At 41.7% G+C, this 19,918-nt stretch overlaps 1 long non-coding RNA gene across 1 annotated transcript; it reads left to right on the top strand.

The window, feature by feature from the left end:
• Window positions 1-753: 753 nt before the first annotated feature.
• On the top strand, window positions 754-8,797 carry LOC111726292. The gene is made up of 3 exons (XR_002774098.1): window positions 754-894; window positions 988-1,167; window positions 8,453-8,797. It is a non-coding gene; the product is annotated as an uncharacterized LOC111726292 (long non-coding RNA).
• The last annotated feature ends 11,121 nt before the right edge of the window (window positions 8,798-19,918 follow it).

Below are 19,918 nucleotides of genomic sequence, written 5' to 3'. Positions count from 1 at the left end.
CTTCAAGCCCTGCTGCCTTGGTGACAAGCACACTGCATGAAGGCAAGTGTCCTGCAGAGGATGCAAGTTCAGCTGGGTCTTCTTTTCCCAGAAATTCCAATTCCTGATGTGAGTTTGTGATAATTAAAAATGACTAGCAAATATGAGAAGTTTAGCTGCTGAGGTCAGCAAATAAGTGCTGCTTTGACTATAGTTGTTGGGAAAATAATACTGGAAGAATTACCTCTCCTTTTAGGGTTCTGGGTTCAGAACCCTGGAGCCTCTGAGCTACAAGGAGACCTGCAGTCATCATGCATTCTGATCCCTCATTTTATACACAAGGGCCTGGAGGCTCAGAGGATCACACAAACTGCAGCATCAAGTTCTCTAACTGTGAAAAAAGTGACACCACCTTTCACCCACACCTCTGCCTCATCCTGCCTGCCCTGCCACCCACCTGAGAGGAAGGAAGACCCACGTAGGATGCAGCTGGGTGGAACACCACCTCTTCCCCTGGAGGCAGTGACGTTCAGCACTCCTAGGAGATGATTAAAATGTTGCTTCTATTGTTAAATTTTGGCAAGTAGATTATGGATTATTCTCCCATGGGGGCTGGTTGTGAGTCACCATAGCACATCCTCAGGAAGCAGTTGGCTGGACACCCGAAATGGCCAGATCTTGCAGTGAACTTAGGACCCAGCAGTGTCACCACTCTGCAAATGGGCTATGAACTAGAAATTCTGGTGGCTGCCCCCATCAGGAGCAGCGGAGCTCTGGCATGGAGGAGAGACTGGAAACCAGCTCCAGTGTTTGCTTCACAAAGCACACAGTTCATGCAGGGCAACAGCCACTGTGAAGATGTCACTGAGATGGCAGCGTGTAGGGGAAGCCACCTGGGCCTGCACAGAGAAGCTGGTAAGTAGAAGCCCAACTCCTGTTCTTCTAATACTAGGTGGTTCTTGACCTGGACCTTGAAGCTGACCAAGCCTCCTCCTGCCTTCCCATAAGCAAAAGAACAGCCCTGGGGAAAGGAATGCTCACAGATTCTGGAACTTCAGGAGTCTAATCTTGCATTAATATACACACGGTGGACAGCTACATAAGAGGGATACTCACCCAAAGTGACAGCAGGAGGTGTGGACTCCAGCAATCCCAGGTTACATGAAGAGGCGGACAAAAAGCTCAGAGGTGACTAAATGGATGAATGAAGGAGTGTATGAGTGACCATAGCCTGGTATGTCCACATGTCAGTGACTGTGCCATGCTCTCCATGTCTAAGTCTCCCCATCCTTTCATGTGGCACAAAAGTCATGCCTCTGCTAAGAAGCTTTTCCTGACTCACAAACTCAGAAATCCTCTTTCTTGTCCGCACTGCACCCTCACAAGGCCTGATTTCTAGGCTGAGTGCCGGTCATTGGTGTGTGTCTCATCTCCTGTGCCCTCCCAGTACTGGGGCCCACTAAAGGGGGTGTCAAGGATTTCCTGCCCCTCCAGGAACTCCCAACCTCCTTCTCCAGCTTCTAATGTTAAGAAAAGACTTGTTTCCCCCTCCCCCTTTGTCTAGAATTGTTTGAGGGACTTTGTTAACAAGACTACGAATGGTGTAGAGATGCATTTCTTGAACGGAGCAGGAGATGGCCTCAGAGTGGGAAGGAGCCCAAGTCCTCTGGCAGGGGAAAAACAAATAGATCTAAACCAACACATGTGAAACTTATCACAGGGCTTAGGGCAAGACCAAGGGGCCAGGAAGAGAAAATGATGGTGGATGCTAGGGAGGATTAGAAAAGTGGGGAGGAGGAAGTGTCCAGTGGAGGGTGAAGGGGAGCTCCCGGTATTGCCTTCTTTGACATAACCAGCTGTGTGTCTGTGCCACATATACTGATGAAGGGAGAGCATTTCCAGAGTATGTTCACATGGGTGGCCAATAGAATAAGGCTGATAACAACAGCCAAGTTTTTATGCGTATTTGCAATATACTTGGCACCGTGCTATGTCTCTCTCATTTTTTTTTTTTTGAGGAAAGATCTCATTCTGTCACCCATGCTAGAGTGCAGTGGGGTGACCACAGCTCACTTCAGCCTCAAATTTCTGGGCTCAAGCAATCCTCCCACTTCAACCTCTCAAATAGCTTGGACTACATGTGTGGGCCACCACACCCAGCTAATTTTAAATATTTTTTAAAGATGGAGTCTTGCTATGTTGCCCAGCCTGATCTCAAATTCCTGACCTGAAGTGATCCTCCCACACCAGCCTTCCAAAGAGCTAGGATTATAGGCATGAGACAGCATGTCCAGCTTAGTCTCTCTCTCTTTTTAAACACATATTTCTTCATTTACTCTTCTCATCTACCTGTGAAGTAGATACCATTATTATCCTCATTTTACAGATGATTAATTGGAAGCCCAGAGAGGTTAATTAACTTATCCACAGACACACAGACAGTAAATGGTAAAGCCAGAACTAGAATCCACTCTCTCAATCCTCAAAGGTTGTGCTCTTAACCACTGTATGATAGAAAGCTCATGGTATTAATGTCAAGACATTTGCTCACCTAACTTTTGCCTCAAACTATACCACTGCCATCCTAGGTATTTTCTGCTAAATCTTCCTATTAAAAGAGATGAAAAAAGTGTTGAGAACCAGCTCTAAATTATATGATGAGGTTTTTTTTTTTTTCGTGACTGGTGGAGATAAGAGGATGAGGGCAAATGAATAGTCAAGGCACAAAGAGAAAGTTTTTTAAAGAGCTGGGTTGGGGTGACCATCCACCTATAAGTGTGAGGACCAGTGGAAGTCTCTCGCTCTGGGCTAGTTCTGTTTTTAGTATATACATCATTATTTTAGTCATTAATTTAATGAGGGAAGGCTAAATGTTTATGTTATGGTTCTTGTTGGGCTTGTATTTTTTTTAACTAAACTACTTTTTAATGAATGATGTTAATTAGGTTTATTTATTTATTATTATAAGTTATGATTTTAACATAGAATATGGGACAGGGAATACAGTCTAGAAGTAGGATGTCAAAGTAGACCTTAATTAGACCATGTACACAAATTTTAGGAGTGGTAATTTATTTTTGAGAAATCTTGTGTTTAGAAGAGTTGGCATTTTTGTCCACATTGAGATGACAGAAGAAAGGAGGTTTTTTTTAATCATTATTTTTTCTTGAGAGATTTTTTTTTTCTCTTTATGAGGTTTAGAAGTTGGTCTTATCTCTAGTGAGTTCTGTATTTTTAAAAGCACTCTGTCTCCCTGGGAGGGCAGCCCCCCCCCTCCCCTCCCACCCTCCCCCCCTCCCCAGTCTTGTCTCTCAGTGTTTAGGGACCTCTGAGCTGAGTTGCGTTGGGGGAGGGGTGAAGTTGTAGCAAGATAGTCTGCCTGGAAACGCCTGACTTTCAGGCTGTTGTACTTTGTAATAGATTTTGGGTTTTTCTGATCTGCTTTTCTCTTGTCTCTGTTTTCTTTTGCCCAAAGAAAACTCATCTGTAATTATTTTTAATATCATTTTTACTTTATAATAAATAATTGAATATTGGTTTTATGCTTATTAAATTATTATTTTTAATGATGTTAAGTACATCAAGATAAGACTCTTCTCTTAAGTATGCGCATGTCTCCCCTTAGAAAAGAATTCTGTTTTAGGTAATAATTTGTAGTCTTAAAGCTCAGGTAATAATTTTTGGAAAAATCTGCAGAAAAGAAAAAACCCTCTTCAAAGAAGAATCTCAAAAGGACTTGATACAAACATTTAAAAAGAATAGAATCATCTATTCCAACTACTTTTGAAGGTTTATATTATTGCAATTCATTTTTTACTTTATTTTGTATTTACTAGAACTCAAGTAAACTGGGGGGAAAACCCAGAATTTTGTTAGATAGAAAAGGAGAGTCAGAATAACACAATAAATGCTGATTCAAAAAGTAACCTTCAGGTCCACCTGAATATAAGTTATAGGTTTATGCATATCTGTACAGATATCAGACTCATTCCTCTTGAACCTACTGTCATGTCAAAGTTTTGTATAATTTTTTTTTTTTTTTGAGACAGGGTCTTACTCTGTCACCCAGGCTAAAGTAAAGTGGCATGATCATAGCTCACTGTAACCTCAAATTTCTGGGCTCAAACAATCTTCTCACCTCAGACTCCCAAGTAGCTGGGATCATAGGCATATGCCACACATGCCTGGCTACTTTTTGTGTGTGTTTTTCTTGTAGAGATGGGATCTCACTATACTGCCCAGGCTTGGCCTCAGGTGATCCTCCCACCTCAGCCTCCCCAAGTGCTTAACTTACAGGTATAAGCCACCATACACAGCTCTGAATGATTTTTGAAAAATAAATGCTTTCCTGACTAAGAATGTGGCATTATATGGAGTTAGGATGCTTTTAGCTGCAGATAATAGAAGACCTCCCCTCAAATCGGCTTAAGAATAATGATGTATAGTATCTCCCATAACTGGAAGTTCAGGGGAAGGAAAAACCCAAGCTCGGATCAATCGGCAGATCAATAAAGTCATCAAGGACTCTGGGGGTTTTTTTGTTTTTATTCTTCCACCCTGCTGTCCTCAATTTTGTTTGGACCCTAAGACCGTCTACCAGGTGTCTGCAGCAGCCCCAGGTGTAGAATCCAGAAATAACATCCAGACAAACGACAGAAGCGCTTTCTCTCCTCTCTCTCTCTTTTTTTTGGTCTCTTTTTTATAAGTAAGAAAAGCTCTCCTGGAAGACTCCCAGCAGACTTCCAGTCAATCCTTTTATGAACTTGGGTCACTTGCTTATTCCTATAGCCATCACTGGCTTAGGCCGGTCCCCTTGGAGAGCCAGCCACCATGGCCAGAAACACCATCCATTTCCAAGTATATTTCTGAAACAAATGCCATTTCTTCATTCCTATATCAAGCCTTTAATGCTCATGGAAATACAAATTTTTTAAAAGATAAAAATCTGAATGTTATAATAAGAGCAGCCCTGCCGTTTTCCCGGTAATAAATGATCTCTATCATCACAGGGGATTACCTTGCTTACCCTAAAAAAATGATGGTTTCTGAAGATTTTGAAATATGAACTGGCTAACTAGATATTACTTTTATTTTTTTTAACATTTTTTCCAATATTACTTTTAATGCCACAGAGAAGCTTGCTATTGAGAACTATTTGGCCAGGTGCAGTGGTTCACGCCTATAATCCCAACACTCTGGGAGGCTGAGGTAGGTGGATCACTTGAGCTCAGGAGTTTGAGACCAGCCTGAGCAAGAGTGAGACTCCATCTCTACTAAAAATAGAAAAAACTAGCTGGACGTCATGATAGGCACCTGTAGTCCCAGCTACTTGAGAGGGTGAGGCAAGAAGATCACTTAAGCCCAAGAGTTTGAGATTACTGCGAGCTATGATGACACCATGGCACTCTACCCAGGGGTGCCCTACCAAGGGCTGTTCAGTAAGACTCTGACTCAAAAAAGAAAGAAAGAAAGAAAGAAAGCAGAAGAACTATTTAGTGAAAAAAATAATTTCATTTTGAGATAGAGTTTCACTATGTCACCCTCAGTAGAGTGCTATGACATCACAACTCACAACTTCAAACTTTTGGGCTTAAGCGATTTTCTTGCCTCAGCCTCCCAAGCAGCCGGGACTACAGGCACCTACCACAACATCCAGCTATTTTTTTTTGTTGTTGTAGTTGTCATTGTTTAGCAGGCCTGGGCCGGGTTCAAACCCACCAGCCCCGGTATATGTGGCCAGTTCCCTAACCACTGAGTTACAGGTGCTGAGCCTGAAAATTTTTTAAAATAAAAAATGAACAGAACTTCAGGTTAAAATGATGTCTTGAACATACATGTTAATTAATCTCCTCTCCATCTCTAAATGTCATTTAAAAAGTAATGAGAAATTAAACAAAAGTCATAATGTTACAAGGACAAAGAGTGGGAAAGGCATCATCAACAACCAAGTTTTGAAGCTAAAAAGTAGATGGAAGAGAGGTATCTGGCTTAGCAGACCTGGGAAAGCTACCGTCTAAGGTTGCCATTGGGAAAGCCAAGCAAGATCCTGATTTTGTATTGAAGAACAGAAAGCTGTGGAAGTAGGAAAAGGCATGGTAATATTCAACATGGCTGGGCAATAAATGGAATGCATTGGCAAAATGGGAACAAAGTAACCAAGGAATATAGATCTGATCCAAACTACCCTGCATAACCACATCAGGAGGGCGGGGGAGCCGGAAATGCATCTTCAGGGATGTGTGTCTGGGTGGGAGTGGTAAAGGGGTAGAAGATGGCGCTAGAACCTCCCCTTCCACAGTGGGGAGTCACTAGATGATGCCCAAACCACAAAATCACTAAGGAACAATATGAGCATTTATGAAGGAAATACCAAAGGAATCATTTGAAAGATTAGAAAATGATTGTCCCAGGATAATGAGAAATGGGGCAGGAGTAGGAACTGCTTGGGAAGTAGAGCTATTTGACTCTCTAAGCTATGTGCTTATGAAACTTTGATTAAAATGTTAAAATGTTAAATATATCTCAGTTGTGTGTTATTAATTGAGACTTTAGTATCTGGAATTAATTTAAGTGGCTCACACTTGTATTTATTTAAGTAGCTTGGCATTACAAAGTGTATGAGGACTTACTCTCAAAATGAAGGTCTGACCTAATCTCCTATAGTGCAGTTGAATAGCAAGGCTTGATGAGAGCAAACAAGAGCCTTGATAGCCAAGCCTCCCAGGGGAGTTTTTGTAATTATTTTTACTTCTCTGGAAAAATAAGAAACAAGTTATTTTCTGATACTCAGTGAGCTCCAGCTTGTGCACTCAGAGGACATGGAGGAGTCACTTCAGACCCCTCCCTGGGGCTGGTCACCTCATGGAATATTGCTGTTTATCATCCATTTATTCATTCAACAGACACACAGGGCGCACCTTGTATAGACCAAGCAGGTGGGTAGAGATGAGGATGGATAAGGTGTGGTCCCGGCCTTCAAAATGCTACAGTCTAGTACCTTGAAGTCTAGTATGGGTGCTTATTCCCCACGTCATGCCAGCTCTTGCCCCAATGCTCTTTCTCATGTTTCCCCTCTCCCTGGAATGCCTTTTGCCTAGTCCTTTCCCCTTCACCCCACTTGGACTTGATATCTCTAATTCATTATTGAAGACTCAGCTAAAAGATCACCTTTTCCAAGAGCTCTTCTCGGACTCTCCTTCCACTTTCCAGAGTGGATTAGGGGCCAGCCCTCCAGGCTTCCATCTCTTCTGGTGGCAGACCCCACCCATTGGCCTTGAGAATAGGCATATGACACATATAGACCAGTCAAAGCATCTACTCTTCCTCACCTTGTGAATGGTGCAAGGATGGATGTGTGGTCCAAGCAAGCCAATCAGGATCCTTCCTTGGAATTTTTATAATTGGAAGAGAAAAGTCTTTTTTTTTTTTTCTTCTAAAAGTGAGTTTCCAGTGGCCATGCTCTTTCATAAGTGGAGTAATATGGTTTAAAAGAAAGAAATCAACATCAACAAAGAGGCAGAAATGAAAGATGGTGACAGAGTCAGAGAACAGCTATTGTAATTTGCTGTTTGGTGTGTAAAACATTTTTAAAGATAATACAGTAGACATGGATAAAGACATTCTCATCAGATACACAGTGAATTTGATAAGAAATTTCCTCTCAACAATTGAAAAAAAATCAATGAAATTAGTCACTGGAAATCAGAATTAAACATGCAACAAAAAATTTAAACTATTTTTAACATTGTCTGAACTAGTAATTATAGCCAATTATAAAATGGCTCAGATTCCTTTAAAAAGATAAACAACAATTTTAGGTAGAGCAATGATGGGGGAAAAAGGCTCCTATTTAAGTTAGGAAAATTTTGTTAGAAAATTATAAATATTGAAAAAATATATTATAGATTATGAGAGATCTTCAATTAAGCCACCAAACAATTGCATATAGAGTACAAGACCTTTTAAAAACATGAAAAATCAATTGATTCAACATTTAAAAATTTGGAAGTACCTCGTACTTTTATTTAGCTTTAGGTGAGTGATACATCATCAAACATATTGCCCAATTCATATTTTGTAGACAGTTTGTCTCAAAAGACTTCTAATTTGACAAAGAACTGTTACCTTAAGGCCTACAAAGCCAAACTCCCTGGCATGGATATTTTTCAGTCTTTTAGATGTCAAATAAGAGTTTCAGCTAGGCAGGAAAATCTATTCTTATGGATAGTGTTCCAACTATAGTAGATTAAAAATCCAGACTTGGAATACTAGAACAAGAGGCTGATGTATCTGTTTATAAAAATAATTTTTCTTAGCTTTTTAAGAGTCAAGGTAAAGTGTCTTAGACATCCCTGTTCTAATCATTCCGTACATACACGTAGATGTGTAAATTATTTCCAGTTTATGGAAATGTTGAAAAATTACAATAAATGTAGTAATAACTTTGTATTCTTTGCCAATGTTCATTGATTAGACGGTAGAAGATTGTACGAAGATTTGCCGCACTAACTCCAATTCAAGATTTTCTTGGACAGAAAGGAATGCTGCGGGATGTTAAATTATCAAAGACAAAAAATGGGATCTGAATGAGCTGAATTTGAAATTCCCAGGAAAGGAAAAGTTTATTTGTGATTTAGCTGTTCAGGTATAAAAATGTATGCTGAAATTAAAACTTATTGTAATAAACATCAATAGCAATGATTGTGCACATTTTCTAACATGAATAAATATACAGAAAAATTTAATTGAAAGTGATAGCCCTATTTAATTGAAATTGACAACACTATTCAAATCGACTGCAAAAAACTATAAGCAAATTTGAGGGATGCCTTGCTGGCAAATCTAGTTACTTTTCAATTTACAAAGTATGTCTTTGAATTCTATGCTAGTAATACTAAGTTGACTCAGAAGTTAGAGTCAATTTACTCAACAGAAGTAATTTTGAAATTAACAAGCTCTTCGCTTCCAAGTTTGACTTTTTCAAAAAAGATGAACCAGTTTTGTTGATATGAATGTTAAGTATTATGAAAAAATAACTTTTTGATACTCATTGCCATTACTGGAAAACATTGAAGTGTATTTGGAACCACTTGAGTATGTCAATCTCTGTAGCCTTTATGAAATCTAATTACAGATCAAATATTAGCAGTGAAAATTTAGTGCTTACATTCAGAAGTGCTGTTTAAGTGTATAATACACACTGGATTTTGATGACTTGATATCAAAAAATGTAAAGCATCTGATTAATAATTTTTATATTGAGTATATGCTCAAATGATAGTATTTTGGGTATACTATGTTAAGTGTATTGCTAAAATTAATTTTATCTCTTTATTTTTATATTCCCTAATGTGGCTATCAGAACATTTAAACATACATCTGTGGCAGCATGAGATTATCCATTCCTACATCAGGGTTTGTGTCTTGATGGTTACAATGTATATTACTGCATATGTGCCAGAGATTGTGCTAAGAGCTTCACACACATATTTAACGATTCATTTTTTCTACAAGACCACACATTTAACCACAAAACAACAATGTGGTAAGTTTACTCATTAGAAAACTTACACTTGAAGACGTTGTATAATTTTCCCAGGGTCAGGCAGCTCGCAAGTAGTGACTAGACTTGCAACTCAGGATCCCCAAACCTGTGTCCTTAGTCACAACTGTGGCATCTAGCACATGCTCGATATTATGTTTCCATGCAGGAATTCCTCCCCTGCATATCTCAGGAAATTTATATTTTCCAAAACACAAATACCAAGAAAAATCAGCCAAGAAATAGGGAATATGGGGAAACAGACTGTAATTATTTTCTGAGAATTATAGATCACCAATTAGAACAGAGACATTACTGGCCAAAGGCATCCACTGATGTCAAGTCAAAAGTAAGAGCAAGAAAAACTGACACACGGGGTTGAAGGCTAACGTCAACATTCCTAAGAAATGAGATAAGAGCATGCAGGACAGAAGTGGCCACAGTCTCAATGGTCAGTCATGCTTGTGGGTAGTGCCTTGTTACAAATGTGTGTTCAATAGTGAGCTGTTCCTTCAAATATAATAAATATTAGTGTGTTTATATGGATAGTAAACATTATACAAATTCTATAAGTGGTACTCAGAGAAAGAAAAAGTTTTGACAACCCAGTTAGTAATTAACGTGGCAATTTCCATGATTCTGTTAGCTGCTGTTAACCTTGCCAGGAGATCAGGTGCTACATTATTCCAGTACTACCCACAGATATTCACTGGTAGTTCCAATGTTTGAATATTTGCAATAAACTATGGCTTTTCACAAAACTACCCAAGAGCTTTATAAATATTACCAAGCACAAGTATTTTACAAAGCTACCAAACGTAATGTTTCCTGCTTACTAAATAAAAACTGTATATGCCCATGGTGATGAGAAAGACTGTGAAGAAACTTGGAACATATTCTTAAAGTGACTTATGATTTTAGTCATTCCTGAGAATTCCCAGAAATTCCATTTTTTTTTTTTGTTGTTGTTGTTCCTGACTCCCAAAGACTGATGTCTCTCAGGAATTTGGAAATAGTCCCCAGTATCACAGGCCTTTATGGGTGTTTAAGGAAAGAGGAAAAGGCAGCGCTGATTAGGGTCCCCGAGGCTGGGATGTCTCCCATTTCTTGGTAGAAGGAGGAAGGAAAGTGCTGGACGCTAAGGCTGACCTGCAGCCGCGGGCAGAACACTTAGACATTCCGTGGAGTGACCTCTGTTCACTAATGAAGTAAAAGTTAGGATCGCTTGTTGAGAAGGAGGCAAGAAGTGGCCAGAAGAGGGTTCTTGAAAGACTTATAAAGGTTTGAAAGTATCCTGGAGAGAGATGAGGGTTGCCGTGGGGATACCTGGAAGGTTTTGTGGGCACCACCGAGCTCTCCGCGAAAGTCCCAAGCACTCACCAGGGACAGTACGCAGGCGTCTGGTGGCCAGCCCTTCAGGACCTTGTGGATTTTGAGTAGACGTGGGGGTTCCCCTGTGCACCCACAAGCGCAGCCACACCCAGAGCAGCATGTGGATGTGACAAAAACTGCTGTGCGGCATCCACACAGCCCGGGGTGTGGCTGCTGCTGAGGGGTGAAGTCAGTGTGACCAGGGTGATCTGCCAGGAAAGAAGTCGCTGCAAACAGTCTGTTGGTGAAGGGGAGGGAGGAAGACACACTGTACATACAGCATCGCGCGCTGCTGGGTCAGTCGCCAGCAGGGACAGCTTTTGCTACTCCTCCCCTTCAAATGAACTCAAATTTGCCTCCTGCTTCTGCATAACTAACAGTCAGGTGACCTGATTTCCAGTCTCCGGTTCAGTGAGTGACCCTGGGATCCTCTGGGGTCCAGTTTCCTGTGTGCCCCATCAGAGGTTGGGGCGCCATGCCAGCCGCCTCTGGTGCTCTGCTGGCTTTTGCTTACAAGAAGCAGAGACCCACCCAAGTTTTCTCAGGTGATGAGGGTTGTGGAGGGAATGCAGGAAGCACAGGTGAACCAGGCACAGCCACACAGCCCTGGGACGCAGCTCTGCACCTGGAAGGACGTTCCTGTCCAGGGAGCCCATTGTGGGTTCAGTGCACTCTGCAGAAGGAGCTCAGTGTCCTGTGCTCCGTGTGCGCTTTGCCTTAGCTAGAGCTGGGTTCTGTGTGTGTGTGTGTGTGTGTGTGTGTGCGCTCACACGCTTCTCCTTGGATGCCTGCTTGCTTCTGTCCCTCATGGATCATTCACAAAGAATCTGATTAGCTCAGCGAATCACCCATCTCTCTGCTTTGGACTAACTTTTTGAACGAGGCCATCTCACAGAACAGCTGCTCTGGCTACACATCAGTGCCCTCGGGTCAGGTGCCTACCACAACCCTCTCAGCTGTGTCCAGGAAGGAATGGTCTTGTGACAGAATGTGGCCGCTCTGAGCTCAAGATTGCCATAGGCTGCTCCCTCTCAGGGCTGTGTGAGGGAGGGCTCCCTCCAGCCCTGGCACTTAAGAAGATTAACCTCTCCCAACACTGTCCTTCACCTGCTAATAATATTTCATCGTTCATCTGCTGGTGCCAGACTCTGAGCTGGCTGGTTTACGTCACCCGTGTGATTCTCTCAACATCTCTCCAAGTTAGATATCTCCTCTTTATAGAAACAGAAACCAACACCCAATAAGTTAAGGTTACCTGCATAATAAGCAGTAGAACTGGAATGAGAATGAGAACATAGTTCTACATAATTCCAAGACCTCTTTTGTGTTGTAACTCTTATTTTTCCCTGCAAAATCTTCACAAGCAATTTCTCCCTAAGATCCCGTGTCCCAGAGAACAGTGATTTCTTTAAGAGAAGCACAGGCAGGGAAGCCCCCTGACAGTAATGATCCGTGCCCACTCCCTTCTCCAGGCAGAAGTGTGAGGGCTGCACAGACCAGCCCTACCTTCTGGGACCGCAGTCAGTTCAGCATCCAGAGAGGGCCACTTACAGTGACTACACGGCAAGTTCCTGGTCCAGGCCCAGCTGGGGCAGCAGAAGAGTGGCCTGAAAACAAAGCAGACTGATTATGCTCTGGGAGTAGTTTAAACCATACCAAAATAATTGCCTATAAATAAAATTGGATAGCAGCCCTGGCAAACTAGTGCAAGTAATTATATCAACTTGATGGGAGTAATTATTTTTCACAAAACTCGGGTACTTCATACCTCCAATAAATCTACCTTATGATAATTCTGTAATAAGTACTCATTGCACATAAAACTAGGAGTCATTACCAACTGTGTTAAGAATATGCACCAAGTCCCATACCTTCTCCAAAGACCTTGCACTGTTTGGGTTCCTGAAGCTCCTGGACAAATACCCAGGACTCAGAGACACTAGGATGGCTCCTTGGCTAGGGCTTGGGATTGTGTGGCATGGCCTGGTCTTGCCCTTTCAACACTTGTGGGTTTTGCTAAGAAATAGTGTTTAGGAGGACACCCTGAGGAGGTGGTGGCAGAGGGTAAACTATAGAACAAGGGGGGGGGTCTGACAAATCAAACCCTGTCCTCTGGCCTCCCTTGCCCCTCCAAGCCAGGTAATGCACAATGTAAACCCAAGAGTGAACCCAAAGTAAACTGTGGACTTTGGGCAACAATGATGTGTCAATGTAGGTTCATCACTTACAATGTAGGAACCACTCCGGTGGAGGAGGCTGAAATGGGGGAGTTGAGCAGAGGCTCACGGATGGTGGTAGACACACGCAGCAGCCCGCTCTTTGGGGGGCACTGGTTGGGGTCAGGATGCTGTGTATTAGTCCCAGCCTTGCCAGTCAACTTGCTGTGTGGCCTTGCTATGACTTAGCACTTGTTCGGGCATCTGGCTTCTCATCTGTAAATATAAGAATTACATCGTCTTACTTTTTTATTTATGAAAAACTTCATTTAGAGCAATTTTGGGTTCACAGCAAAATTGAACAGAAGGTACAGAGATTTCCCCTACACCCTCTGCCCCCACACATGCAAAACTCCCCCATTTTCAGCATTCTCCACCACAGTAGTTGATATGTTGTAAGTGATGAACCTACATTGGCCCATCATGGTTGTCCAAAGTCCAGTTTACTTTGGGTTCACTCTTGGGTTTACATTGTGCAGTGACATGTCTCCTCTGCTGCAGTATCACTCAGAGTGTTTTCACTCCCCTAAAAATCCCGGGTCTCACCTATTTTTCTTTCTTAGTCTATTGTGGGCTGCTATAACAAAATAATTAAGACTGGGTAACTTCTAAAAACTAGAAACTAATTTCTTACAGTTTTGGAGGCTGGGAAGTCCAAGATCAAGGTTCAGTTGTCTGGAGAGGCCTGTCCGCTGTGTCCAGGATGGTGCCCTGTTGTATTTTCAGGAGCCCTCATGACTGTGTTGCTGTATTTTTAAGCCCTCTCTTAAAGGTTGCTCCTCTTAATACCATCATATTGGCCGTTATGTTTCAACATCTGAATTTTGGAGGGGATACATTCAAACCATAGCACCTCTCTGCCCAGATTAATTGAGTTCAACAAATTTTCCTCAAGTGCCTATTCTGTGCCAAGCCCTCTGTTCAGTGCCTCACACAGTATTTGAGATAGTCCTTGATTCCTTGATGTTTAGGGTCCAGTGAGGGAATACGAACTGACATCAAATAGGTAATTACAGGTATGCTAACTATTACAATGGAGAACTAGAGGATGCATCGAAGGATTGAATGGGGAATGACACCCTGCTTATTGAGGAGACAGTGTGAGGCAAGGCTTCCTGCAGATAGTGACACTTAAGCTGATACCTGAAGGAGAAGGTGTGAAGAGCCTCTGGCAGAAGAAAAGTGCCAGGCTTAGGGAGGTGGCTTCAGCCAGTGCCTGGCATTCCTCGAGGTCAGGAATCCTGTCTTTGTTTTCTTTATATAACCTCATGGTTGTGTTTGCTTATCCATAACAACTCTGTGAAGCAGCCATTGTGACCCAGACTCTGCACACAGGAACCCAATCCTAAGCCACACGGCCTGTTTTTGGTGGAGCAGCATCTGCTGACTTTCAGACCAGTGCTCTGTGGGATGGGAGGGTCAGATGAGGTCCTAGAGGCAACAGGAGTTAGAGACCCAGGAGCTGCTGAACACATGAGGCATGGTAATTATTTCTGTAGCTCACCTCTTTTTTCTCTCTCTGACTGGCAACCACTAGGCCTTTCGCTCCAGGAACAGCTGCCCAGTTGCCTTGTTTTCTGCTTGGATGTAATTTCAGAGCATGGACTTTACACTCTGTGCGTCCCTTCCCCATCTGTGCCTGAATTGGCAATTCAAGGAGCCGTCCTCCTGCCTGCCTGGAAGCTGGAAAGGTGCCTTCTCCTCAGGCCCTGGGAAGCCCAGCTGCTCCCCCAGGGTCAGACCAGAACGACAGGGCCCCCCTTCCCCCCTTTTCAGTCCCTCCCGTGAGCTGCCAGGGAATCGAGCACTGACTATATTAGAAAGCAGGAGCATATATTTCCATATTAATTGGTTATTTAGCATCAGTTTAAAGGCTGACAAGTACCAAACAGAGAAACTGTTATCTTGACTCCAAAACCAAAATGAGGCTCTTCTATCTCTTTTCAAATTTGAGTTAGTGCTGTCCAGGCTGAGGGACCTCTACTTTGATTTAAATGTTCGTTATTTCAGAGGAAGTTCCCTTGGTCTTTCATCTTGTTGATTCCCAATGCCTTATCCCTAAGGGCCCTCCCTATCACCTCCCCATTCCTTGGGTCAGGGGAACAGAGCATTATTTGAGACCAGGTTCGGGCAGAGTCCGTTTTTCCCATACAACACAGAGACTGCAGACAGACTGTGGCTGTGGTCACTCTCACTCCGCTCATTTCTCTTTTTCTACACCACTCGTGTGTCGTCGTGATCATAGCTAATTAAGACAAAAGTCCGCACAGCCAAGTCCCTGAACAGCTCTCCTGCTGCTCCCCATTTAATTGTTCCGATTATCACAGGACGACTACAGGCACAGATATGCAAATTAAAGAAAAAAGTATTGAAACAGGGCAAAACGCTTGAAGGCGATGGGAGATAAGGTAATTGTGATTATTAATATGAAGCAAGATAGTCACAGGGTACAGCTTATGTAATAAGAGGCATGCAAGATAACCAGGAGAGACAAATATAACCTACTACTGGATCCTCCAAAGTGTTCAGCTTTGGATTTGTGGTCTCCCGATGTGTCAGGGGACAGAGCACACCGATAGCTTGGCTGTCCCGTTAAAACCATGGAAAAGACCATGAGTCTTCCTTACCCTCTCACTCAAAGATAGGCCACGGCTTCAAGGTGGACTTTTCAAGCCAAGGTAAGAATTTAAAGTCTAAATTTAATGAAGCAACAGCAAAACTATTCTACACAGGAAAGTGTGCAATTGTATGTAGAGTCCTTACCCCAAGGACTCTGTGGTCAGGACTGGGTCCCTCGTCCACCAACTGGCCAGTCACTGCAAGAGGATGTGCCCTGGAGCCAGAGATGGTACATCCTCCCCAAGACCCATGGAAGGGGGACACACCATCTCCAAGACCTCTTGCTGTGCATCCAGTGATCTAAACAGCATAGTGAGTGGAAAGGGCCGGGGCAGAGGAAAGGCTGAGAGGGACGCCAGCCCAGGAGGACCAGGAACGACTATTAGCGAACTTAGAAGGTTGAGGGAAGGGAATCCCCAAATATCCTCAGATTCCTGAAGACATTGCAGACACAACTTCTTGAACCTCTCTACGTGTCATCTCTCAGAGGAACAAACTCAAAAGATTTCCTCCTCCCTAGGTGGAATATCCCCTCCTTTCAGTCATCCCCTACTGTCTCTCCTTTATCAGACATTTCTCGTTCAATTATCCCGGGATTCGATCAGCACATGGGCTTCTGTGTCTTTCGCGCCAATTTTGTCACTATCTACTTTGGAGTTTGCTTTTTTTTGCCACCTTCCTAGGATGTTATTCCACTTGTTAGATCTTCTCCAGTCCACCAGGTCTTCTTTTTTTAATTTGAGAATAGCAAGGGGTAGATACATTTTATTTACATCGTTTTTGTACAGATTGAGTCAAAGTTGTAAGTGTGCCCTTCACCCAAATAGTGCGTGCTGTGCCCAAGCCTTGCACAAAGAAAGTTCTCCCAGTCTGTGGCTTGTTTTTTCAATGTGTTTTTCTAAAGAGCAAAAATTTGTCATATTTAAATCCAATTTATTCACTTTTTTCTCTTATAAAGCATGCCTTCTTTATAAGAAATCTTTGCCTACTCCCAAGGTTGTAACTATTTTCTCCTATATTTTCCTCTAGATGCTTTATATATTTAAATTTTATATTTAGGTCTATCATCCATCTTATTAGTTATTTCTTCTTGTGCCATATAAGGGCGAATAAGATTTTTTCCATAGAGATTCCCCTTTGATGGAGCATTATTTGTGAAAGATTCCTTTCCCCCTTGAACCTGCCTCAGCTCCTTTGTGAAATATCAGTTAACCATGTATGTGTTGTTTTATTTCTGAATTCTCTATTCTTATCCATTGATTTCCATGTCTATCTTTTCACCATTTAACATTATCTTCATTACGATAGGGTTTATAGTTAATTTTAAACTCAGATGATATAAGTCCTACAATTTGTTCTTCTTACAAAAAGTGCCTTTTTTTTTTTTTTAGGTCCTTTGCCTTCCAAATAAGTTCTTAAATCAGCTTGCCAATGTATAGATCTTTTTAAAAGCCCACTGGAATTTTGTTTGAGATTGTAATAAATCTATAGGTCATTTAAGGAAGAATTGCCATCTTAAAATAAGGAGTCTTCTAATTATGGAACATGGTGTTCCTCTCCATTTATTTATGTCTTCTTTAATTTCAATCATCACTTTTTAATGTTCAATGTATCAGTCTTGGACATATTTTATTAGATAAACACCTAAGAGATTTATCAGGGTTGAGGGCACTGTGGTGAATGGAATTGTCTTTCATTTCATTTCCCAACTGTTTGTCCACACCATTTAAGAATATAATTAATTTTTGCATATTAACTTCCTATCTGGCAACTTTGCTAAATTCATTTATTAGTTCTTATAGTTGTTCTGTAGATTCCCTAAGGTTTTCTGCCTAAACAACCATGTCATCTATAAATAGGGACAGTTTCATGTCTTCCTTGCTAATTTTTATGCCTTTTGTTTATTTTTCTTACCTTATTGCAGTAATTAAGGCCTCCAGCACAGTGTTGAATAAAGATAAAGAGAATGAGAATCCTTATCATGTTCTCAATCTCAGGGAAAAATAATTCAATCTTCATTACAAGTGTGTTGACTTAGTTTTGTCAGAGATGCCCTTTATTAGTTTAGGGATGGTCCATATTATTCCTGGTTTCTCAGAGTTTTTATCATGGATGGGTGTCATCTTTTCTTTTTTTTTTTTGTAGTTTTTTGGCCGGGGCTGGGTTTGAACCCGCCACCTCCAGCATATGGGACCGGCACCCTACTCCTTTAAACTACAGGTGCCGCCCAGGGTGTCATCTTCTGTCAAATGCCTTTTCTGCATCTATTGATCAGATAATTTTCTCCTTTATTCATTCACTATAATAAATTACATTGATTTATCTTCAAATGTTAAACCAAATTTGCATTCCTGGGATAAAACGACTTGGCCGTTATACACATCATATGTTGTTGGATTCAATGTGCAATTATCATGTTATCCCGCCCCAGGATGACACCCCCAAATAAAGGACTCAGAAGCAGCCTTAGAAGCAAAACTTTTTCTGTGCCCTTTCTCTTGCCCTCTTGCCTTTCAGTGCCATGCTCCTCTAAGGCTAGCAGTAGACACTAGAAGCTCTTTCCCCAAGGCAGTTGCAGAAACCAGAACCCCCTTTCCCCAAACCCAGCCATAAAACTTACAAATCCTACTCTTACTTTCTCTCTGCATTTGTATGTAAAAACTAGGGTGAAGAAATTATCTGACCTACCTTGTTTGACTGTAAGTTATAAGACCCCCGTTCTGGAGAGGGTCCTGCTCCATACCCAGAAGGAGGGAAAGCATGCTCAGAGAGCCAGATATAGTGAGACGGGCCTTGCCGGGGTTCCCCCACTCAGATTATTAGCATTAGTCGTATCCTTTTAGTCCCATCACATTTCTACATGGCTGTCCATAGTTTGTAGAACCTGACAACCCAAACTAAGTGACTCAGGCAAAGATCTCAATCTATGGAGGTCTATTAAGCCCAACTTTGAGAATGTGCTTGAGAAAAACATAAACCACAGACACATCTGTGACTATTTTTCCCAAGTAGGATTTGGGAATTTAATATTTAAAGGGGAGAAGGGACACAGAAAGAAGAGAGGAGAGGGATGGGTGTGATGCGAAGAGTTCTAATGAAATTCAGAAAATCTGCATTTTAAAGAAAAGGTGAATTTTTGAAGAGAAAAGGGGAGTGAAGGAAGAATCAATGATGTACATATCCTCGGTTAAGGAGGAGAATTGATTAATCTTGTCTCTGTTCTGCACCTGGGAAGATAAACTTGTGATCAATATTATCAGTGTGGAGTAACAGATTTTAGTTTTAGAAGCTAGACTTAGGCTGTAGACCTAAAGCTACACTTTGCATGTCCTTGTTTATGGGAGGCCACCAAGGAATTTCTTTATGAATGGTCTCTGGGGGTAGTTCTTTACATTGAGGGGCCAGGGGTAGTTCTGGCTAATGCATGAAGTTAGTAGCAGCTACTCATTTGGAAAGGATGTTGCATGACTCAGCCTCCAAGTTCAACCTTCTCTTTTGCATGAGGAGTTAGGGAGATGGTTCTGAGACTTGGATTTTCCTTTACAAACCTAAGCACAAAAAATGAACATTTCTCCTATATCTTTGGATGTTTATTCTGAAGCCTCCCGTGTACACACTAAAGAAATTTATAGACCTTTTCTCAATTAATCTGCCTTTTGTGAGTTTAGTATTAAAGGGGAAATTTCAGCAAACCTTCAGAGGACAAAGGGGAAATTTTCCCTTGGCCCCAACAGTTTTCCGCACTTTAAAGATGATGGGCCTAGATGTATAGCATTTGGTGTTTATAATGCTCGGTGTTCCCTGAGATCTCTGGAACTGTGGTTTAGGGTCTGTCATGAATCTGAAATAGTTGTCAGCTATTATTACTTCAAATATTTCTTCAGCTCTGTTCTGTCTTCCTTCACTTTCTGGTATTCCAACCACACATATGCTGTATCTTTTGTGATTGTCCCACAGTTCTTAGATGTTCTGTTCTGCTTTTGTTGTATTTTTTTCTTTTTGTTTTTGTCTGAGAAGTTTTTATTGTCCTGTCTTCAAGCTCACTAATTCCTTCTCCAGTCTATCAAAAGCATTCTTAATTTGCCTTAGTGTTTTCTTCCTGCCTTCCTTTTTTTTTTTTTCAGAGTGTCACTTTGTTGCCCTTGGTAGAGTGCTAGGGCATCAGGGCTCACAGCAACCTCAGACTCTTGGG

This window comes from Otolemur garnettii, unplaced genomic scaffold (assembly GCF_000181295.1).
Source record: "Otolemur garnettii isolate 467f Iridium unplaced genomic scaffold, OtoGar3 scaffold00060, whole genome shotgun sequence".
NCBI lineage: Eukaryota > Metazoa > Chordata > Mammalia > Primates > Galagidae > Otolemur > Otolemur garnettii.
Note: the sequence above shows the minus strand (reverse complement) of the source record. Positions and strands in the feature narration are given on the sequence as shown.